Below are 19,816 nucleotides of genomic sequence, written 5' to 3' on the forward strand. Positions count from 1 at the left end.
TCCCTCTCGTCCCCGACCAGAACACCCTAGTCTGCCTTGTCAACATCTCCCCACCCAGGCCCAACTTCCTGCCCTGGCTCCGACGCGTGTTCCGGCAGTGGCCAGGGATTGCGGTCGTACACTTTGCCGGATCCGCGGTTGGCATAGCCTTTGTTGTGTTCCAGCGCGAGGAGGAGGAGCTTGCAGCCTTCCAGGCGAGCCCAATCTATGTCGGCTCGCACATCGTCCGAATCCTGCCGCACAATGCGGGGGATAATGCGTTCTCGTTCTCCTATCGACACGTCGTCAACCTATCCCTAGAGAAGCTGCCACTGGAGCTCTGGAACAGGCGCGGGGTTGCAGCCTCGGTCGCTGGTTTCGCGAGCATCGTGCAGGTGGAGCACGCTTGCCTGCATGGCAGCGAGTTCTCCTCCATTTTCATCCTTGTCAAGGTGGAGGCGCTGCAGCACATTCCCCACCACCTTGCCTTCCACCGCTTCGATGGCGCCGACGCGTACGCTGACGTGCTCATCAATGAGGTTTGGGACGTCGCCAGGTCCCTAGGGGCTCCATCCGCGCCCCCATAACCCTCGTCCGGCCTTGGGGGGAAGTGATGGCTCCGGACCGGGGCGCGCACTCCCTAGGACGCTTCCCTGCCAGGGCCATGCACATCCGCGTGGTTCGCGGGCAGCGTCGGGCGGCGTCTATGATGAAGATGATGGCATGGCCACCAAGGTGTACCGTGCTTTCCTTCAGCCCCACATCGCCTCCGTCGGTGACATCATGGCGATGCTGAAGCTCTCCTTCAAGAGCAAGCTCGTCAAGGGGGCGACCTTCACTCTCCCCACCATCGAGCAGCTTGGACATGAGGACGAGCATCAGGGCTGCTTGCGCCCCGTCCTTCTGGCCACCGACTCTCGCCTGCCGCGCACTGCCGTCTCCTTTGACCCGGATGCCATGTCCTTCTCCTTCAAGCTAGAGCTCAGCAACTGCCGGTCCGCTGTGGGCGCGATCCAGGTGCAGGCTGTAGCCTTGGACGACGGCTTCTTTCCCTGCTTCGACCTCCGCTCTGAGCTTCTCGCGCGGGAAAGCTATCACTCCCTCCTATTCAAGTTCTTGCCACATGTTGGGCCTAGCCTCCTATGCTCTCGCACCCAGCCTCTTTTGCCCTCTGTCAAAAGCCTGCACCCACCAAAGCCCATTGTGCCTCATGGCCTGCTTCCCACGGTTGGGCCTCTGCTCTCTGCTAACAGAGGGGATATCCTCCCAGCCGATGCTTATTTTCCTGCTTACACGCATGTTCAGGCCCACCAGGTCCTCGCCGCTCGTCCTATCTATTCCAGGCCGCTCAAGCACGCACCTTCTCTGGGGGATGACCTGCTTAACTGTGACCGCTCTTCGGTGATCTACACCAATCTGCAGCATGGTGCTTGCGCAGTGCTACCGGCTCAAGTGGCGGCGGTCTTCTGTGACTGCCGCGCGCCGCCACTTCAGCCCAGGGCTGGCGATCTCCGCAGCTTTCCTCCAACGCTCCAGCTTCTTGACGCACCAACTGATGCGGCCATCGCTCCTCTGTGCCAGTCTGATGCCTTTCCTGCGTCAGATCTCGGCTTGGGGCTGGGTTCTGGTAGCCCGGACGTGGCCTCTGGGGGGATGGCCAGGCGGGCTGAGCTAGCCCGGATCACGGACGACGCTGCTGGCTCGGAGGCTGGCTTGGTTTCCCCCTGCGGCGCGTCGCGGCCCCCGTATCCTGCAGAAGTATGATGGGGTGCGCATCGGGTCCGTCAAGCGGGCCTCCAAGCGGAAGGCGGCGGTGTCTGGCACCAGCCCCGGCGACTCGGGTCGGCACCCGAGCTCTTCCAGTGGTCGTCGTAAGAAGGCCAAGGTGGGGTCTGTAGCTGAACTGCTAGACCTCAACTTCACCGCCACCCCCAGGCCCCTGACCAGGGGCAAACTCAAGCAGTTGGCTAAATGTTGCGACCTCAACGCAGACGCCATCCTCGCTCAAGCTTCATCCTCTGCTTCCAGTGGTGGCGGCCGCTCTGCTTCGGCAGGCGGATCCGTTACTTCCTCCATGGGTGACGATGCTCCACATGTTTAGTCCGTCAATTGCAATGCTTATGTTCGGTCGGGTGTTAGGTGCAATGGCTTTTGCTACCACCATGCATGTCATCTTCTGTCTTGCTCTTAGTTATCCTAGTTGGTCAGGAGGGTTTGTTCCCCCTAGTTGCTTTCAGTTTAAGTGTGCCTGCATTAAGCTAGCTCAGTCCTAGGTCGATCTATGTACTGGTCCTTACTGCCCTGCTACCCTTTTGGGCTTTATATGTATCTGCAATTTGCTTTCCATCATGTTCTGTTATGTCTTCACTGTGCTTGCACGGGCTGCCTTCACCTTTGTCCATGAAAATACTTGATTGGAATGTGAGAGGCCTGGGTGATGATAACAAGTGTTCGTTGGTTCGTGACGTTCTAACCTCCTGTCGCCCTAGCATTGTGTATGTGCAGGAAACTAAGCTGGAATCCATCACAGCTAGGAAGCGCTGCTGCTTTCTTCCTTCGTTTCTGGATGAGCTCGCGGTAATGCCCTCGTCTGGTGCCTCCGGTGGTCTGCTCGTGGCATGGGACTCGTCTGCAGTTTCTGGACAGGTCATCACAACTCATCAATACCACATCATAGTGCAGTTTTCTTCAACTGTCATTAGTTCTGCTTTTATGCTCTCTGCTGTCTACGCGCCCTGTGTTGCCCATGACAGACCGCTCTTCTTTGAGGCCGTTGACAGTGCAGTCGGTCAAATCTCTGAACCTTGGATGATTGTTGGTGATTTCAACATGTATCGCTCAGAAGTTGAAAAATCGCGGGGCTAAGTGAACTAGGCTATGATGGAGATGTTCAATTACTGGACCAGACAAAATGGTCTTGATGATATCAATATCTGCAATCGTCATTTCACTTGGTCAAATAAAAGGGAAGTGCCGACTCTGGTACGGCTGGATCGGGTCTTGATTAATGCACATTGGCCGCTGGTCTTTGCTCAGACGAATGCTTCAGTTGTTCCCTCTGTCACATCGGATCACATACCAATTCTAGTTCAATTCTGCAATGGCAAGCCCAAGAGCACGTTCTTCAGAATGGAAAACCATTGGCTTGAGATGGAGGAAACTAAGTCGCTCATCACTAGATTTTGGAATAATGGCACAAGACCTCTGTTGTCTGCTGCCTCTCTTTTCAGTTTCAAGATGAGGCATGTCCGTGCTGCCCTACGAAGGTGGAAGCGAAACAGGGCCAGCCTGGAGCTGCTTATCGCCAATAATAAGCTCACAGTGGATTACCTTAATTTTGTTGAGGAGCACCGACCGTTGTCCCGTTTGGAGTTGGTCTTCAGAACCTTTGTGAGTTCTAAGGCTGAGCAATTAATTTTGTGGCAAGCTGCTATGTGGCGCCGCCGGGCTAAAGTCCGTTGGTGCGTTTCCGGGGACGAGAACAATAGGTTTTTTCATGCTGCTGCTAACGGTCATGCCAGACGTAACAAAATTGGAGTTCTCTGTCAAGATGGAGTGGAGTACTTTGACGATCAGCAGAAGCTTCAGTTGGCCACAGCCTACTTCTCTGATCTGCTAGGACAGCCATCACTATCTTTACCTACGGTGCAGCTAAATAATTTCTATGAGCAAATGGATCTGTCCTGCCTCGCAGATGAGTTCTCTTGGGGAGAGATTGCCGTCGCTGTCTTGCACTCACCCAACAATCGCAGCCCGGGCCCTGATGGTTTCACCAATGAGTTCTGCAAAGCCTTCCTTGGTGTCATTAAGAATGATCTATAGCTCTTTTTTCAGCAGTTTTATCATCACCAAGTGGACTTGTCCAGAGTTAATTAGGCATACATTTCCCTCATACCAAAAAAGGACACCCCTTGGAGCTAAGAGACTACCGGCCTATCTCGATTGTTCACAGCCTGCCAAAGTTTGCTAGCAAAGTTCTTGCTAGGAGGCTTCAGACTCAAATTCAGGCATTGGTCCACTCTTTACAGTCTGGTTTTGCTAAAGGCCGGTCCATTATTGAGAATTTTGTTATGGCTGCGAACATGGTACAAACGACACATAAACGGAAAGTTCCCATGATGGTTCTTAAACTAGACTTTCAGAAGGCTTTTGACACGGTTAGTTGGGCTTGCCTTTCCAGCGTTTTGGAGGCTCGCGGCTTTCCTCAGAAATGGATCAGTTGGATTGATGCTATTCTGTCCACAGCCAGCTCTAGAGTCATGATCAATGGTGAATTGGGTGAATCATTCCAGGCTAAAAGAGGTTTCAGGCAAGGAGATTCAATGTCACAGTATCTGTTCATTTTTGTGGCTGACGTTCTACAAAGACTGTGCTGTGCAGAGTTCGAGGCTGGGAACTTGGTCCATCCACTTGGTTCTGATAGGTTATTCCCTGTGCTACAATACGCAGACGACACCCTTATTCTCTTTCAAGGTAACATCCAATAAGCCACCATAATTAAGCAGATCCTGACATCCTTTTCGGCCTTCTAGGGTTTGCACATAAACTACCACAAGAGCACCTTGATTCCGATCTGCATGGATGGTAGTACTGCCTCTCAGATTGCAGAGCTGTTTGGTTGCCTGATCTCTAGTTTTCCATGTACTTATCTTGGCCTCCCTCTGTCTCTGCACAAGATCAAGAACGGTCTGCTTCTGCCAGTAATTCACAGGGTGGATAAGAGGTTATCGGTTTGGTTAGCTACTTTTTTGTCTTCGGGAGGACGACTCTGAAAGGATCGAGAAGAGGTGTTTAGAGGGGGGGATTAGACACTAAGTGCCAAAAGTTGCAGTTTTTAATTTCTTTAAGTTGAAGTGGAGTTTAGGCACTAGTTTAACAAACACAATACATATCAAGAAAGCATGCGAAGAGTATATGAGAAGCAGAAAGTAAAGCATGCAACTTGCAAGAATGTAAGGGGAAGGGTTTGGAGAATTCAAACGCAATTGAAGACACGGATGTTTTTGTCGTGGTTCCGATAGGTGGTGCTATCGTACATCCACGTTGATGGAGACTTCAACCCACGAAGGGTAACAGTTGCGCGAGTCCACGGAGGGCTCCACCCACGAAGGGTCCATGAAGAAGCAACCTTGTCTATCCCATCATGGCCATCGCCCACGAAGGACTTGCCTCACTAGCGGTAGATCTTCACGAAGTAGGCGATCTCCTTGCCCTTACAAACTCCTTGGTTCAACTCCACAATCTTTGCCGGAGGCTCCCAAGTAACACCTAGCCAATCTAGGAGACACCACTCTCCAAGAAGTAACAAATGGTGTGTTGATGATGAACTCCTTGCTCTTGTGCTTCAAATGATAGTCTCCCCAACATTCAACTCTCTCTCACAGGATATGGATTTGGTGGAAAGAAGGTTTGAGTGGAAAGCAACTTGGGAAAGGCTAGAGATCAAGATTCATATGGTAGGAATGGAATATCTTGGCCTCAACACATGAGTAGGTGGTTCTCTCTCAGAAAATGTGTATTGGTTCTGATGGCTCTCTCCACGAATGAAGAGTGGGTGGAGGGGTATATATAGCCTCCACACAAAAACTAACTGTTATACACAATTTACCAATCTCGGTGAGACCGAAGTGAAAAACTCAGTCGGACCGATTTAGCAAACCTAATGACCGTTAGGGTTTTTGGTGGGACTGACTAGATCAACTCGATGGAACCGATGTGCTAGGGTTAGGGTAAAACCAGAACTCGGTTTGACCGATTACTCAAACTCGGTGGGACTGATTTGGTAATAAGCGAAACAGAGAGTTGGCCAAGCAAACTCGGTGGGGCCGATTTGCATATCTCGGTGGGACCGAAAATATTGCAACAGGTAACAGATAGTTTGCAAGCCCATCTCGGTGAGACCGAGATCCCATCGGTGAGACCGAACTGATTAGGGTTTCCGGCAGTGGCTATGTCTACTGAACTCGGTGGCTCCGAATAGAAAGAATCGGTGGGGCCGAGTTTGACTTTTGGTTTAGGACAAATTTGGAAGTGATAAAGTGGTTGAGGGCTTTGGAGCATATCACTAAGCACTTTGAGCAAGCAAGCCATTAAGCAACACCTCATCCCTTCTTAATAGTATTGGCTTTCCTATAGACTCAATGTGATCTTGGATCACTAAGATAGAAAGTGTGGAGTCTTGAGCTTGGAGCTTGAGACAATCCTTTGTCCTTAGCATTTTGAAGAGGTTCCACATCCTCTAGTCCATGCCACTTCATTTTTGAACTTTATCTGAAACATACTAGGTAAAAGTGTTAGTCCAACAAGAGATATGTTGTTATTAATTACCAAAACCACCTAGGGAGCACTTGTGTTGTCAATCTCCCCCTTTTTGGTAATTGATGGCAACATACATCAAAGCTTTAGATAAATATATAGAGAGTAGAAAGTAAAGCTTTGGAAAGACATGTAACAAGCATAGGCTCCCCGTACATGTATGCAATCATGTGAATATGGAATATAGAAGCATGTGAGAGCATAACCATGACAGAGTAGCAATGTGTTACATGTATCTTGGCTATATGCATCGGAGCAAGTGATGAAAACATGAGAAATGTACCTTCATGCCTATGAGTCCTTCTTGCAAACAGTATGTACATCAGCAAGAATTTCTCATACACATGACCGTGATGCATATACTTACCTTGTGGTATTGAGTTGGCTAGGATGGAATGAGCCTGCGTAAACAAGGTTAGATAACACAGATGCACCCACTAGCTAGAGCAAACAAAGAAACCACAAGAGTACCAAGACAGGGGTGACATGTATAGTGAGTACAGAGTACCACGATAGATATTGACATGTCCCCAAAGAGAAGGATATGCAATGAATTTAAGAATTTTCTTTCCCTTGGATGTCTTGCTCCTCCTGAATCTAGCATGGGATACTGGGAGAAGATAGGGAACAGAAAAATAGAGCTAATGCAAATAAGCATATGTGAACATGTCTTTCTCCCAAGAAGACATGTGGCATCTCTCCTCTTGAACATCAAGCATCTGCCTCAAAGATTACTCTTTCCTGGAGTACTCCCTCCCCCTAGAGATCTCTCCCCCTAGAGATATGATTAAGCTTTAATGTGATCTCTCTCTCCCCCTTTGACATCGATTTCCAAGAAGGGTCTTCTGGAATGTGTTATGAATGGGTTCGGTCCTTGAATCACAGTACAAAGCATTGAGGTAAATGTGATGCTTGTAGAGGACAAGATTCATTGAGTGGAGCTGGATCAAGAATAAAGTAGGAATAAATGGCAAAATGTTTTTCCCTGTAGTGAAATCAGTGTCACCGAGTTGTATGCTTTGGTTGCTCCAAAAATCTTCGGTTAGACCGGAAACATGAAACCGGTGGAACCGAGTTCATCACAGAGAAAAACACGTGTCACCTCAGCTCACTAGACAAATAAGATCTCACAAAGATTTGCAATGAATTGGATGCAGAAAATTGCAGAACAAAAAGCAACAAAAAGAAACTAAAAGATCTAGATGAAGTTTGAAAAGGGGAAACAAATATGCATGAGACAAGTTCAAGAACATAGAAAAGAACACAAGAGAACTTCATCTAGAGTTGGGCGGTGACAAAGTCACCTATGTTAGAGTACATTGACTTAGGAGTCAAGTGAGATCACTTGATCATAGGTCGTACTCATCGTTTAAGCTCAAAATGGGGTTACCATTTTTCGTTTAAGTATCTTGATGTATTCACATCTTGTCGAGTTGCTTTGACTCATGACTTGGAGTAAAGCTACTCTAAGACGGAATAACATACCTTGGGTGGCGGTGGTGATCTTGATCATGTAGTTGAACTTGTGTGGGTTGCTCAAGGTTGATGTAGCCCATCAAGAGTTGGGAGCACCCTTTGGATTTTGAGTTCATCTACCTACATGGGTTAGTTTTCGCAAGGAAGAGCACTTGTGTATTCAACATAGAATTTGTTAAAAGATATGTTTGAAAGGTTTCGTGCTTCCTTGTCATCAATCACCATTGTGTAGAGACTTGATGATGTAGAGATTGCTCAAGATGTGAGTGAATTGCAATCTCATAGAATTGGATTCATCCAAGTACCTACAAGGGTTAGATAACATGCAAGATGCAAATTCTCAAGACATAAGATAATCATCATTGGAGAAATATCAAGAGATTAGTCGTAAGCTCAAATCTTGCATGTATCCAATGGAGTTCCTACTCCAAGTTTGACGCGTCAATGATGTTCAATTCACCTCTTAACCTGCAGAACACTTTCTCATCAAGTGGTTTGGTGGATATATCCGCTAATTGCTTATCGGTGCGAACATGCTTAAGGTTTATGTCACCCTTAGCAACATGATCTCAAATGAAATGATGACAAACTTCGATATGCTTACTTCGAGAATGTTGCACGGGATTGTGAGCAATCTTGATAGCACTTTCATTGTCACAAAGTAATGGAACATGTTTCACATATATCCCATAATCTTTAAGAGTTTGGGTCATCCAAAGTAATTGAGCACAACATGAACCAGCGGCAATGTATTCCGCTTCGGCGGTGGATAAGGATACCGAGTTTTGTTTCTTGGAAGACCAAGACACAAGAGATCTACCAAGGAATTGACAAGTACCCGAAGTGGACTTTCTATCAACCTTGTCACCGGCATAGTCCGAGTCGGAGTAGCCAACAAGATCAAAGGAAGCCCTCTTTGGATACCAAATGCCAAAATTTGGTGTATGTATTAAGTATCTCACTATCCTTTTCACAGCCTTAAGATGACATTCCTTAGGAGTTGCTTGATATCGTGCACACATGCACACACTTAGCATGATATCGAGACGCGAAGCACATAGATATAACAATGAACCAATCATAGAGCGATAAACCTTTTGATCAACCGGTTCACCATCTTTGGTCAAATCAAGGTGTCCACTAGTAGGCATGGGTGTAGTCATACGTTTGCATTCTTGCATATTGAACTTCTTGAATAAGTCCTTGGTGTACTTCGTTTGAGAGACAAAGGTGCCTTCCTTAGTTTGCTTGATTTGCAAACCAAGAAAGAATTTCAATTCACTCATCATAGACATCTCAAACTTCTCCGACATTAGCTTCCCAAACTTTTCACTAAAATGATGGTTAGTTGATCCAAATATAATATCATCGACATAAATTTGGCATACAAATAGTTCTCCATTAACCCTTTTAGTAAAAAGAGTAGAATCTATTTTTCCAATTTCAAAGCCTTTTTCAATAAGGAACTTGGTCAAGCATTTATACCATGCTCTAGGAGCTTGTTTAAGACCATAAGGTGCTTTGTGAAGTTTGTAAACATGATTAGATTTCTTAGGGTTGACAAAGCCGGGAGGTTGCTTAACATAAACTTCCTCTTCAATTTCACCATTTAGAAAAGCACTTTTAATGTCCAATTGGTACAAGGTGATATCATGGTGATTAGCATAGACAAGTAAGATGTGAATGGACTCAAGTCTAGCAACGGGAGCATATGTCTCACCATAGTCCATACCTTCGACTTGTGTGTAGCCTTGGGCGACGAGACGTGCTTTGTTGTGAACCACTTGTCCATCTTCATCTTGCTTGTTGCGAAACACCCATTTGGTACCGATGATGTTGTGGTTGTTGTCAGGCTTTTCAACCAATGTCCACACTTGATTTCTCTCAAAGTTGTGTAGCTCTTCATGCATAGCGTTTATCCAATCCGGATCTTCCAATGCTTCATCAACCTTCATAGGTTCAATGCGAGAGATGAATGAATAGTGTTCACAAAAGTTAGCTAAACGAGTTTTTGAGCGAGTGATTCTCCCGGTTTGGATATCATTGTAGATTTGCTCCACGGGATGATCTTTAGCAATTCTTGCTCGAACTCGTGAAAGCTTTTGCTTGGGTCTTTGTTGAACATCTTCTTCATCTTCTTATTCTTCTTGGCCTTCTTCATTGTTGGCGTTGGCGTTCTCTTGTCGTGGTGGAGAAGGAGGTTGTTGACGTTCGTCTTGGTGCACTTCCTCGTTTTCTTCTTCTTGGTGTGTCCCACTCATGGATGCTTCCGTATCAACTCTTGGTTCACCTTGTCATGAGGTAGAAGCTTCCACTTGGACGGACGAGGTACTCTCCTTCACCTCCATTGGACGAATCTTGCCGATAGACAAGTCTTGGATTGCTTCCGAGGGATCTTTGTCTCCTACATCAATTGGCAATTGCTCTACTTGCGAGCCGTTAGATTCATCAAACTTCACATCTACCGTTTCTTCAACCTTTTGGGTGAAATTGTTGTAGACACGGTATGTGTGAGAGTTTGAGCCATAACCAAGTAGGAAACCTTCATGAGAGTTCGGAGCAAATTTAGAACGACGATGCTTATCAAGAATGTAGCACTTTGAGCCGAATACTCGAAAGTATCCAACTTGGGGTTTGTTACCAGTGAGGAGCTCGTATGCCGTCTTGCCGAGTAGTTTGTGAAGATACAAACGATTTGTTGCATGACAAGCTGTCTCAACCGCTCCCGCCCAAAAGTATTTTGGCGTCTTGTACTCATCAAGCATCGTTCTCGCTATCTCGATAAGAGTCCGGTTCTTCCTCTCAACAACTCCATTTTGTTGAGGTGTGTACGTAGCCGAGAACTCATGTGAGATCCCTTCTTCGTCAAGAAAGGTGTCCACATTTGCGTTCTTAAACTCAGTTCTGTTGTCGCTCCGAACCTTCTTGATCTTCACGTCGAATTGATTTTGGGCCTTCCTAGCAAAGTTTTTGAAGATCTTTTGGACCTGCGATTTGTCATCAAGAAAGAACACCCACGTAAATCTTGAAAAATCATCAACTATGACTAGACCAAATGAGTTACCACCGAGACTCTTGTAGGCATTTGGATCAAAGAGATCCATGTGAAGTAGCTCGAGTGGTCTTCTTGTAGTCATGACGTTCTTAGCGCAATGACTTCCTCCAACTTGTTTCCCTGCTTGACAAGCACTACAAAGTCTATCCTTGTCAAATATGACACCGTTAACGCCAAGGATATGATTTCCTTTAATGAGTTTGTCAAGGTTTCGCATGCCCACATGGCCTAGCCTTCTATGCCACAACCAGCCTTTAGAAGATTTAGCAATTAAGCAAGTTTTGGGTTGAGCCTTTTTAGTGAAATCAACAATGTAAAGATCTCCTCTACGTATACCGGTAAAGACCATTTTATGATTATCTCTACGAAACACTTGGCAGTCTACTTCAGTAAATAGGACATTGAAACCGAAATCTGCAAGTTTAGATACTGACAGTAAGTTGTAGCCAAGAGATTCAACGAGCATGACATTTTGTATGGATATATCATGTGAGATGGCCACCTTACCAAGGACAACCACCTTACCCTTTGAATTATCACCAAAAGTGACATACTTTCGAGGGTCGTCGTTTTCAGCAAGCTCATGGAACATGTCTTTATCTCCGTTCATATGATCAGTACATCCACTATCAAGGACCCATTCCTTTCCTCCAGCCATGTAGCCGCGAAGATTTGCCATAAGACCAAAGTGTCTCATCGCATCATCGAGATCATAGTCACTATCATCATCTTGTGATTGATCAATTCCTAGAGAGGGCAATTCATTAGATAAATGATCATTTCTATAGTTATCTTTATGAATTCTAATAGCTATAGAAATGATATTGCTAATGATTCCAACATCTCCTTTGGCACTCGTAAGATTAGTAAGCTCAAATAAGCAGTCACCAAATTTGGGGTCATTGGAACTCATCTTAATCAAAGCAATAGACTTATGGAGGATTTCATCTAGATCTTTCAAGGAATAATTTGGAAAGAGTTCCTCAAGAAATTTCCATATGGTGTAGGCACACTTAAGAGTAGGCAGACATCCAATCAAGTTTCTAGCCAAGCCTCTAGTGATAAGATTAACAGTTCTAAGATTGTGAATCATGTCAATTAACTCATCAAGGGTAGGATGCATGGTATCAACATGAGGTGCACAAGGGCTAGCAATATACTTGTTCAAGTGATATTCATTGAAAATCTCAAGCATTTCATTTTTCCACTCATGAAAATATTCTCCATCAAGAATAGGCACTCTACGCCTAAGACTCCCCAAAGTAGACTCATCCATCTTCCTCCAATGGTGTTTAAACCAAGGCAATGGAGACCAATGCTCTGATACCAATTGAAAGGATCGAGAAGAGGTGTCTAGAGGGGGGGTTAGACACTAAGTGTCAAAAGTTGCAGTTTTTCATTTCTTTAAGTTGAAGTGGAGTTTAGGCACTAGTTTAGCAAACACAATACATATCAAGCAAGCATGCGAAGAGTATATGAGCAGCGGAAAGTAAAGCATGCAACTTGCAAGAATGTAAGGGGAAGGGTTTGGAGAATTCAAACGCAATTGAAGACACGGATGTTTTTGTCGTGGTTCCGATAGGTGGTGCTATCGTACATCCACATTGATGGAGACTTCAACCCACAAAGGGTAACGGTTGCGCGAGCCCACGAAGGGCTCCACCCACGAAGGGTCCACGAAGAAGCAACCTTGTCTATCCCATCATGGCCATCGCCCACGAAGGACTTGCCTCACTAGCGATCTTCACGAAGTAGGCGATCTCCTTGCCCTTACAAACTCCTTGGTTCAACTCCACAATCTTTGCTGGAGGCTCCCAAGTAACACCTAGCAAACTAGGAGACACCACTCTCCAAGAAGTAACAAATGGTGTGTTGATGATGAACTCCTTGCTCTTGTGCTTCAAATGATAGTCTCCCCAACACTCAACTCTCTCTCACAGGATATGGATTTGGTGGAAAGAAGGTTTGAGTGGAAAGCAACTTGGGAAAGGCTAGAGATCAAGATTCATATGGTAGGAATGGAATATCTTGGCCTCAACACATGAGTAGGTGGTTCTCTCTCAGAAAATGTGTATTGGTTCTGATGGCTCTCTCCACGAATGAAGAGTGGGTGGAGGGGTATATATAGCCTCCACACAAAAACTAACCGTTACACACAATTTACCAATCTCGGTGAGACCGAAGTGAAAAACTCAGTCGGACTGATTTAGCAAACCTAGTGACCGTTAGGGTTTTCGGTGGGACCGACTAGATCAACTCAGTGGAACCGATGTGCTAGGATTAGGGTAAAACCAGAACTCGGTTTGACCAATTACTCAAACTCAGTGGGACCGATTTGGGTAATAAGCGAAACAAAGAGTTGGCCAAGCAAACTCGGTGGGGCCGATTGCATATCTCGGTGGGACCGAAAATATTGCAACAGGTAACAGAGAGTTTGCAAGCCCATCTCAGTGAGACCGAGATCCCATCGGTGAGACCGAACTGATTAGGGTTTCCGGCAGTGGCTATGTCTACTGAACTCGGTGGCTCCGAATAGAAAGAATCGGTGGGGCCGAGTTTGACTTTTGGTTTAGGAAAAATTTGGAAGTGAGAAAGTGGTTGAGGGCTTTGGAGCATATCACTAAGCACTTTGAGCAAGCAAGCCATTAAGCAACACCTCATCCCTTCTTAATAGTATTGGCTTTCCTATAGACTCAATGTGATCTTGGATCACTAAGATAGAAAGTGTGGAGTCTTGAGCTTGGAGCTTGAGCCAATCCTTTGTCCTTAGCATTTTGAAGGGTTTCCACATCCTCTAGTCCATGCCACTTCATTTTTGAACTTTATCTGAAACATACTAGGTAAAAGTGTTAGTCCAACGAGAGATATGTTGTCATTAATTACCAAAACCACCTAGGGAGCACTTGTGCTTTCAGGCTCACTTTAATCAACTACGTGCTTGCCAGCATACCCAGCTACTACATGGCTTGCTTCCCATGGCCCAAGGAATCCATTGCCAAACTTGAAAGCTTGATCAGGGGTTTCTTCTGGCAAGGGAAGAGCTCAGCTAAAGGAGGTTAGTGCCTCGTAGCATGGCAGTTTGTTACTTTGCCCAGAACGTCTGGTGGTCTGGGAATCGAGGATTTGGCCGCACACAATAACGCGTTGCTGTCTAAGTTTGTTGCAAGGGTTCTGCAGTTCTCCGATATCCCTTGCTACCAGTGGTTAGCTCGTCAGTACTGTCAGAACATCATACCCTTGAATAGCTGGCATCGGGACTCTGCCATTTGGAAAGGTTTCAAGCAATTTATTCCGCTGATTTTAGCCTCCTCTCGGTGCTCCTTGGGGTCTGGCAAGACCATATCCTTCTGGCATGATTGTTGGCTGCCTGTTGGCCGGCTCCGTTTTGTTTTGCCCACTCTTTTCAGATTCGCTCTCGATGGTTGCTGCATTGTCGCCTCCCAGTTCCATCAGGGAAGTTGGCACTTCCTACTGCACCCCAACCTATCTGCTATGGCCGTCCAGGAGCTGCATTTCCTATGTGATCTTCTGGCTGCTCTTGCGCCATCCTCCAGCCTTATTGATGCACGCTCGTCTGCTCTCCAAAATAAGGCAATCTCTACATCATACATCTATAAGCTGCTCACTTTCAGGGGGATTTCTTCTGTTGTTAGTCCTTGGATCTGGGACCCTGTCATCCCCTTGAAACACCGCATCTTCCTATGGTTGGCTTTTCGGGGACGACTAAACTCACACGACAACATGGTCAAGAAACACTGGACGTCCATTACCACACACCAAGACTGTGATATTTGCCCTGCTTGTGAATCTACTGATCATATTGTCCTCCGTTGCTCTCCGGCTTCAATACTTTGGGGCTCGTTGCACATGATGAACCTTGCCAATAGTTCCACAGATCTCATCAACTTCATGCAGGAGGCGCTGCATACCTGGCCACCCTCTAGCAGATTTTCTTTGATGTTTGCTGTGGCCGCTGTCACGCTCTGGCACGCAAGGAACGATCGTGTTTTCTGCAGCAAGCAATGGTCTCCTACCTACATCAAGCTATATGCAGTGCAGTTGCTAACTTTGTGGAAAAATAGAGCACGGAAAATAGCAGATCAAGATGCTATGGAGGCTTGGATCCAATGGTTGTCCCCTGCTTAAACGAGCCTGCTATCGTTGCCTCCCTGATGTTTTCCACCTTCTAGCTTTTTCTCTTCTTTCTTTTTCTCTGCTTAAACGAGCCTGCTATCGTTGCCTCCCTGATGTTTTCCACCTTCTAGCCTTTTCTCTTCTTTCTTTCTCTCCCTTATCTGGCTACTTATAGCCAGGGCACCATGGTGCTGAATATGAGCCTCATGTACTTGACCTTTTGGTCCTCAGGCTTGCGCCTGTTTTGAAATATATAAGGTAGAACCTAATCTACCTTTCATTTCAAAAAAAAGGTTTCAATCTGGTGGTTTTCTGCAATTCATATGTTAGAATAACATCACAATGCAGTTGAGAAAACCGGAAACCGAGCCCGAATGCAAACGATTAAAAGCTAGTCGCAGTTTGGATTTGTTATCGCAGAGGGGCGAGAATGAGCTGTATTTGTCCGCTGAGAGCAGGGTGCAGGCTCCCTATATGATCTCATAAGAGCATTTTAATTTTAGTGTCCTATATTGGTGATGCCAAACCAATCAACAATGGTAGCAATAAGTACTCTAATTGCCAAGCTTGACTAGAGCAACAAAGAGCTGGAAGCCTGAATCGATGGCGTCAGTGCAGCGGCTCGAAGACCTGGGAGTAGGGCGACAGGATGGCCTCCTGCACCATCTTCCCCGGGTCGCCTGGATCGGCCCCCACCTCACCTCTCTCATGTTGGGTGTCTCAACGAACGTCATGGTGAACTCACCCACCTTCTCAGCGCGTCCTCGCTTACCAGACCGTAGGAAGAGCTTGTTGCCCCTGCGGTAGGAGAAGATGCCGCTTGTGAGCCACACGATGTCTCCGGGCTCGAAGGCGTCGCACTCGGTGCCCCATAGCAGGAAATGCACCGCCGCCGTCTCGTCGGCCACCAGGCATGTCTCCTACCTGCACGATGAACTTCATGTTCACGGGGTTGGTCGATGTAACAAGGTCCTTGAGCTTCACCTCCATCATGCCACCGCCAATAGTTGCTTTGGCCTGCAACATGTTGTTAACACCCAGAGTAAGCGCACCATGAACCATAGCTAAGTTTTCAATGCAAAATTCTTGTTTTGCTGCATTGGATTCATGCTCAGTGTTGTTGATGAGTATCGTTCGGTCTGCACCAGTCATTTTAACGAACACGTTAGTGGCGGAGGTAGGATTGGAGTTAAAACCGGGCCAAATTCTTTTTATGACAACATGAAAAAACTACTTTCTACAACAACCCATGTGAAAACATAGTACAAAATATGGTTCAGTTGTTCAATAATTTTATAATTTATTTGCTACTCTTTTCCACCGTTGATACAAATATGAAATATATGCCTCCCAAAATATTAATTATCGTTGGTACAAATACAAAAACTTAGCAGCGTCTCTTCATCTTCTATTTCTACAAACAACAAATGCTATAAAAATGCAATAATTTGAGTTCGATCAATGAATAAACGCAGTTCTATTTCAGTTCAGTTTGAGCTAGCCATGGTTTAGAAATAGAAATTACCCTGTCCTTTGTCCAGCTGTGAGCACTCCTCTCCTCCCTATCCGAAAATTCAAAAACAACAACTACTAATCATTACCGCTCGTCACCCCAGCCCGCGTTGGACATTGTCGAGAGGGGAAGATCATCTACCTTGGTGATGGAGAGCGACGTGCGTTGGCTCGTCTCCTACGCGACTGACCTCACGGCGGCACGCGCGCTTTCCTTCGCCGACGGCGAGATCCGTCTCCGACACGACTCGCTCTGGATTGCCCTGATTGATGAGAGGGGGGTGACAGTCGACGCGTGATATCTCAGGGACGGCGAGCGGCTCGACATCGGGCAGGCCGTCTCGTTCCCCTGTCATATCGCCAGGGTGCGGGACCAGATTCCGGTGGGGCACACGGCGGCGCCGAGTCAGATCCACACACATGATGGTGCGAATGGTGTACCGCGGTACACCGCAGAGAGGCGGCGGGACCGGGGCATCCTTGGGCCACACCCAGGCGCGGGCGGGTCGTCCGCCATGGATGCTCGACATGTGGATGAGGATCTCGGGCGCCATGACGGGGAGGCGAGACGCGCAGCAGGTATTAAAGCCCACCCCACCCCCGCCCATGACCTAGACACCGCGTTCTCTCACTTCTGGGAGGCGCCGCGAAAACCTAGGTCCAAAATTTCTTCCTCTTTTCTGTGGTGGGAGGGGAAAGTTGGAGGGGATTGCAGATCCTTTGCGGCGGTGGTGGCCTCCAAGCTGCGCGCTCTGACGGAGATGGAGGGACGTGGGGATCGCTTCTTCCATGGCAATCGGAGGGACGACTTTGGGGCTGGGCGTTTCGGGCGCGGCGCCGGGCGTTTCGATCAGGGCCATGGTCGAGGTCAGTTCTCCTGGTCCAGGGAGGCGACCGGCGACAACCTCTCCACGAACAAGCAGGAGACATCGGCCTCGGACGACACCACGCGCTGGGACGACGCGGCGGAGCGGGCCAAGAGGGCCAGATCTGGGGGGGTATGGGTGGAGAAGCACCCGAACTCTAATCCCTCGGATCTCGACATCGACAACGCTCCCAGAAGGAAGCAAATCCCTGATGCTGCTCAGTGGGGTGAATCTTCTACTCGGGTGCCCCCAACCAAAAACTATGATCCATGTCTGATTTGCAAAGCCACTAGTCATACTCCTGCTAGTTGCCCGCAAGCTTTTTGTGAGAGATGCAGTAAGATGGGGCATTTGGCTTCGATTTGCACTACTTTTCTGCCATGGGAGTGTGTGGCTCCTATGTGCGCCTTCCAGGGCAAGGGCCAGGGTTTCTTTTACATTCCAGACTCATGTACTGCTAAGCAGCTTAAGGAACGTGCCACGAGTGTAGTGATTACTGTGATTGAGGGGGAAGCTAGTGTGAAGGAGCTCGAAGATGCTTTCTCTGATTATATTGGGACCAAGTGGCATTGTACTGCTCGTCCTATAGGTCCTAAGACTTATGTTATGCGCTTTCCTAATCAAAGAGATGTGAAAAAGCATGTTACAATGACAAAATGACCTTACGATCTTGCGGAGTAGTGGTTAAGATTGTTCCCTGGTCAGCTAATGTGGGAGCAAAAGGGGTGATGGAGGTTGCTTGGGTGAGAGTGGCGAATGTTCCTCTGGAACGAAGAAATGAACGGAATGTGGCTTATGTTGCATCTTTGGTTGGCGTTCCTCTTGAAATTGACATGGCCACTCTGCACAAACCTGAATATGTGCGAGTCCGACTGGGATGTCGCAATGTTGATGAGCTGCCTGGTGTAGCTGAAGCTGTCCTGGGAACACACTTTTTTGATTTCTTCTATGATATTGAAAAAATTCTGGTCAGAGATCCTGAGAGATCGAGCAGTGTGAACCAGGTTGAGTCGACTGGAAAGGACTCATCCCATGGGAAACATTTTACTCGAGTCACTCCTCGGGATAGTGAGAAAAGAAAAGAGGGGGGGGCTTACATGAACAACAAAGATGAGAAAAATAGCCCTAGTGACAGTATGGAAGAGGGGCAGGAGGAATCAGATGGAACTGCAGATGATACTCTCCTGATTGAATCCATTGCCAGAGAGGCTTGTGAAAAGGAAAACTTGGATGGATCTCAAGCACTACTTGTTGATAACAACAGGCTGAATGTGGATGAGATTCAGGTAGAACAAACTATGCTCGATTCTATTGTTGGTAATATATATGATATCTGTACTTCTCACTTGGGGGTGCATGAAAAATCCCAGGTGGAAGAAATAATGGAGGATGACACTAGCAAGGCTGGGGTGCGCTCTGAGTACATGGTATAGTTCCCTGTCTCATCTGAGGAAATGGAAGAGGTGATTCCTACCCCTCCACTTAGAACTGAAGATGAACTGAGATTTAATATAAGAAATATGCAGAACATGGGTGACAAGATTCAAGACAGAGATGTTGCAATTTCAAAAAAGAGAAACTTGGAAGGTAACTGCAACTTTAACTCATTTGATGTGCTTTCCAATAATGATCTTATGATTAGAGCATCTAAAAGGGTGTGATTATCCCTGATAATAATTTCTCTACTATTGATATCCTGAGAGAGTTGGAGAGGGTCAGAAAATGTGACAATAACAATAATCATAATTCCGATGCCGTGATAGATGAGAAAACAATGTTTATAACTAATGGGAAGGGGGATAAAACACCCATCAGTTCTGATTGGGCTGATGGGGAGGAGGACTTAGAGGAAAACTTTATCCGTGTGAGGTCCAGGAAGAAGAGAAATCCTAAAATACAGGTGGCAATATCCAGGCCTTTGACCAGGAGCCAGAAACCTGATTTAATGATGAAGAAAGAAAAATCTGGCAGCCCTGTCCATAATACCAGGGCCACCAGAGGGGATAGGAAAAAGAAACCTGGTTAATATGATTGGTCTTTTTTGGAATTGTAGGGGGCAGGAAAGAAAGGGATGAGTTCCTGCCTTTCCCATATTATTAGAGATCATTCCCTTGACTTTGTTTGTCTGCAAGAGACTCATAAGAAGAAGTTTCAGGATGGTTATTTTAGGAAAATTGACCCTTGTACTGCTTTTGATTGGGAGTGGATCCCATCTATGGGAAAATCCGGGGAAATACTGTGTGGAGTTAGAAGAGAGAGATTTGAAGTGGTTGCTTGGAGGAAAGGCAAATTTATCCTCCAAGTTAACGTATATGATGTCAATATTAAGAAAATTTGGACCCTATGCAATGTATATGGAGCAGCCCATGATAAGGACAACCATGAATTCCTCGTTGAATTAGCTGACTTTTGCGCTCATGTACAAAACCCCTTGTTAATTGGGGGTGATTTTAATATTCTTAGGCATGAGGGAGAGAAA

The 19,816-nt window shown here is 46.6% G+C and overlaps 1 pseudogene; it reads right to left on the minus strand.

The window, feature by feature from the left end:
* Window positions 1-15,568: 15,568 nt before the first annotated feature.
* LOC125541366 lies at window positions 15,569-15,949 on the minus strand (annotated as a pseudogene).
* Between the last annotated feature and the right edge of the window lie 3,867 nt (window positions 15,950-19,816).

This window comes from Triticum urartu, chromosome 2 (genome assembly GCF_003073215.2).
Source record: "Triticum urartu cultivar G1812 chromosome 2, Tu2.1, whole genome shotgun sequence".
In the NCBI taxonomy this organism is placed as follows: domain Eukaryota; kingdom Viridiplantae; phylum Streptophyta; class Magnoliopsida; order Poales; family Poaceae; genus Triticum; species Triticum urartu.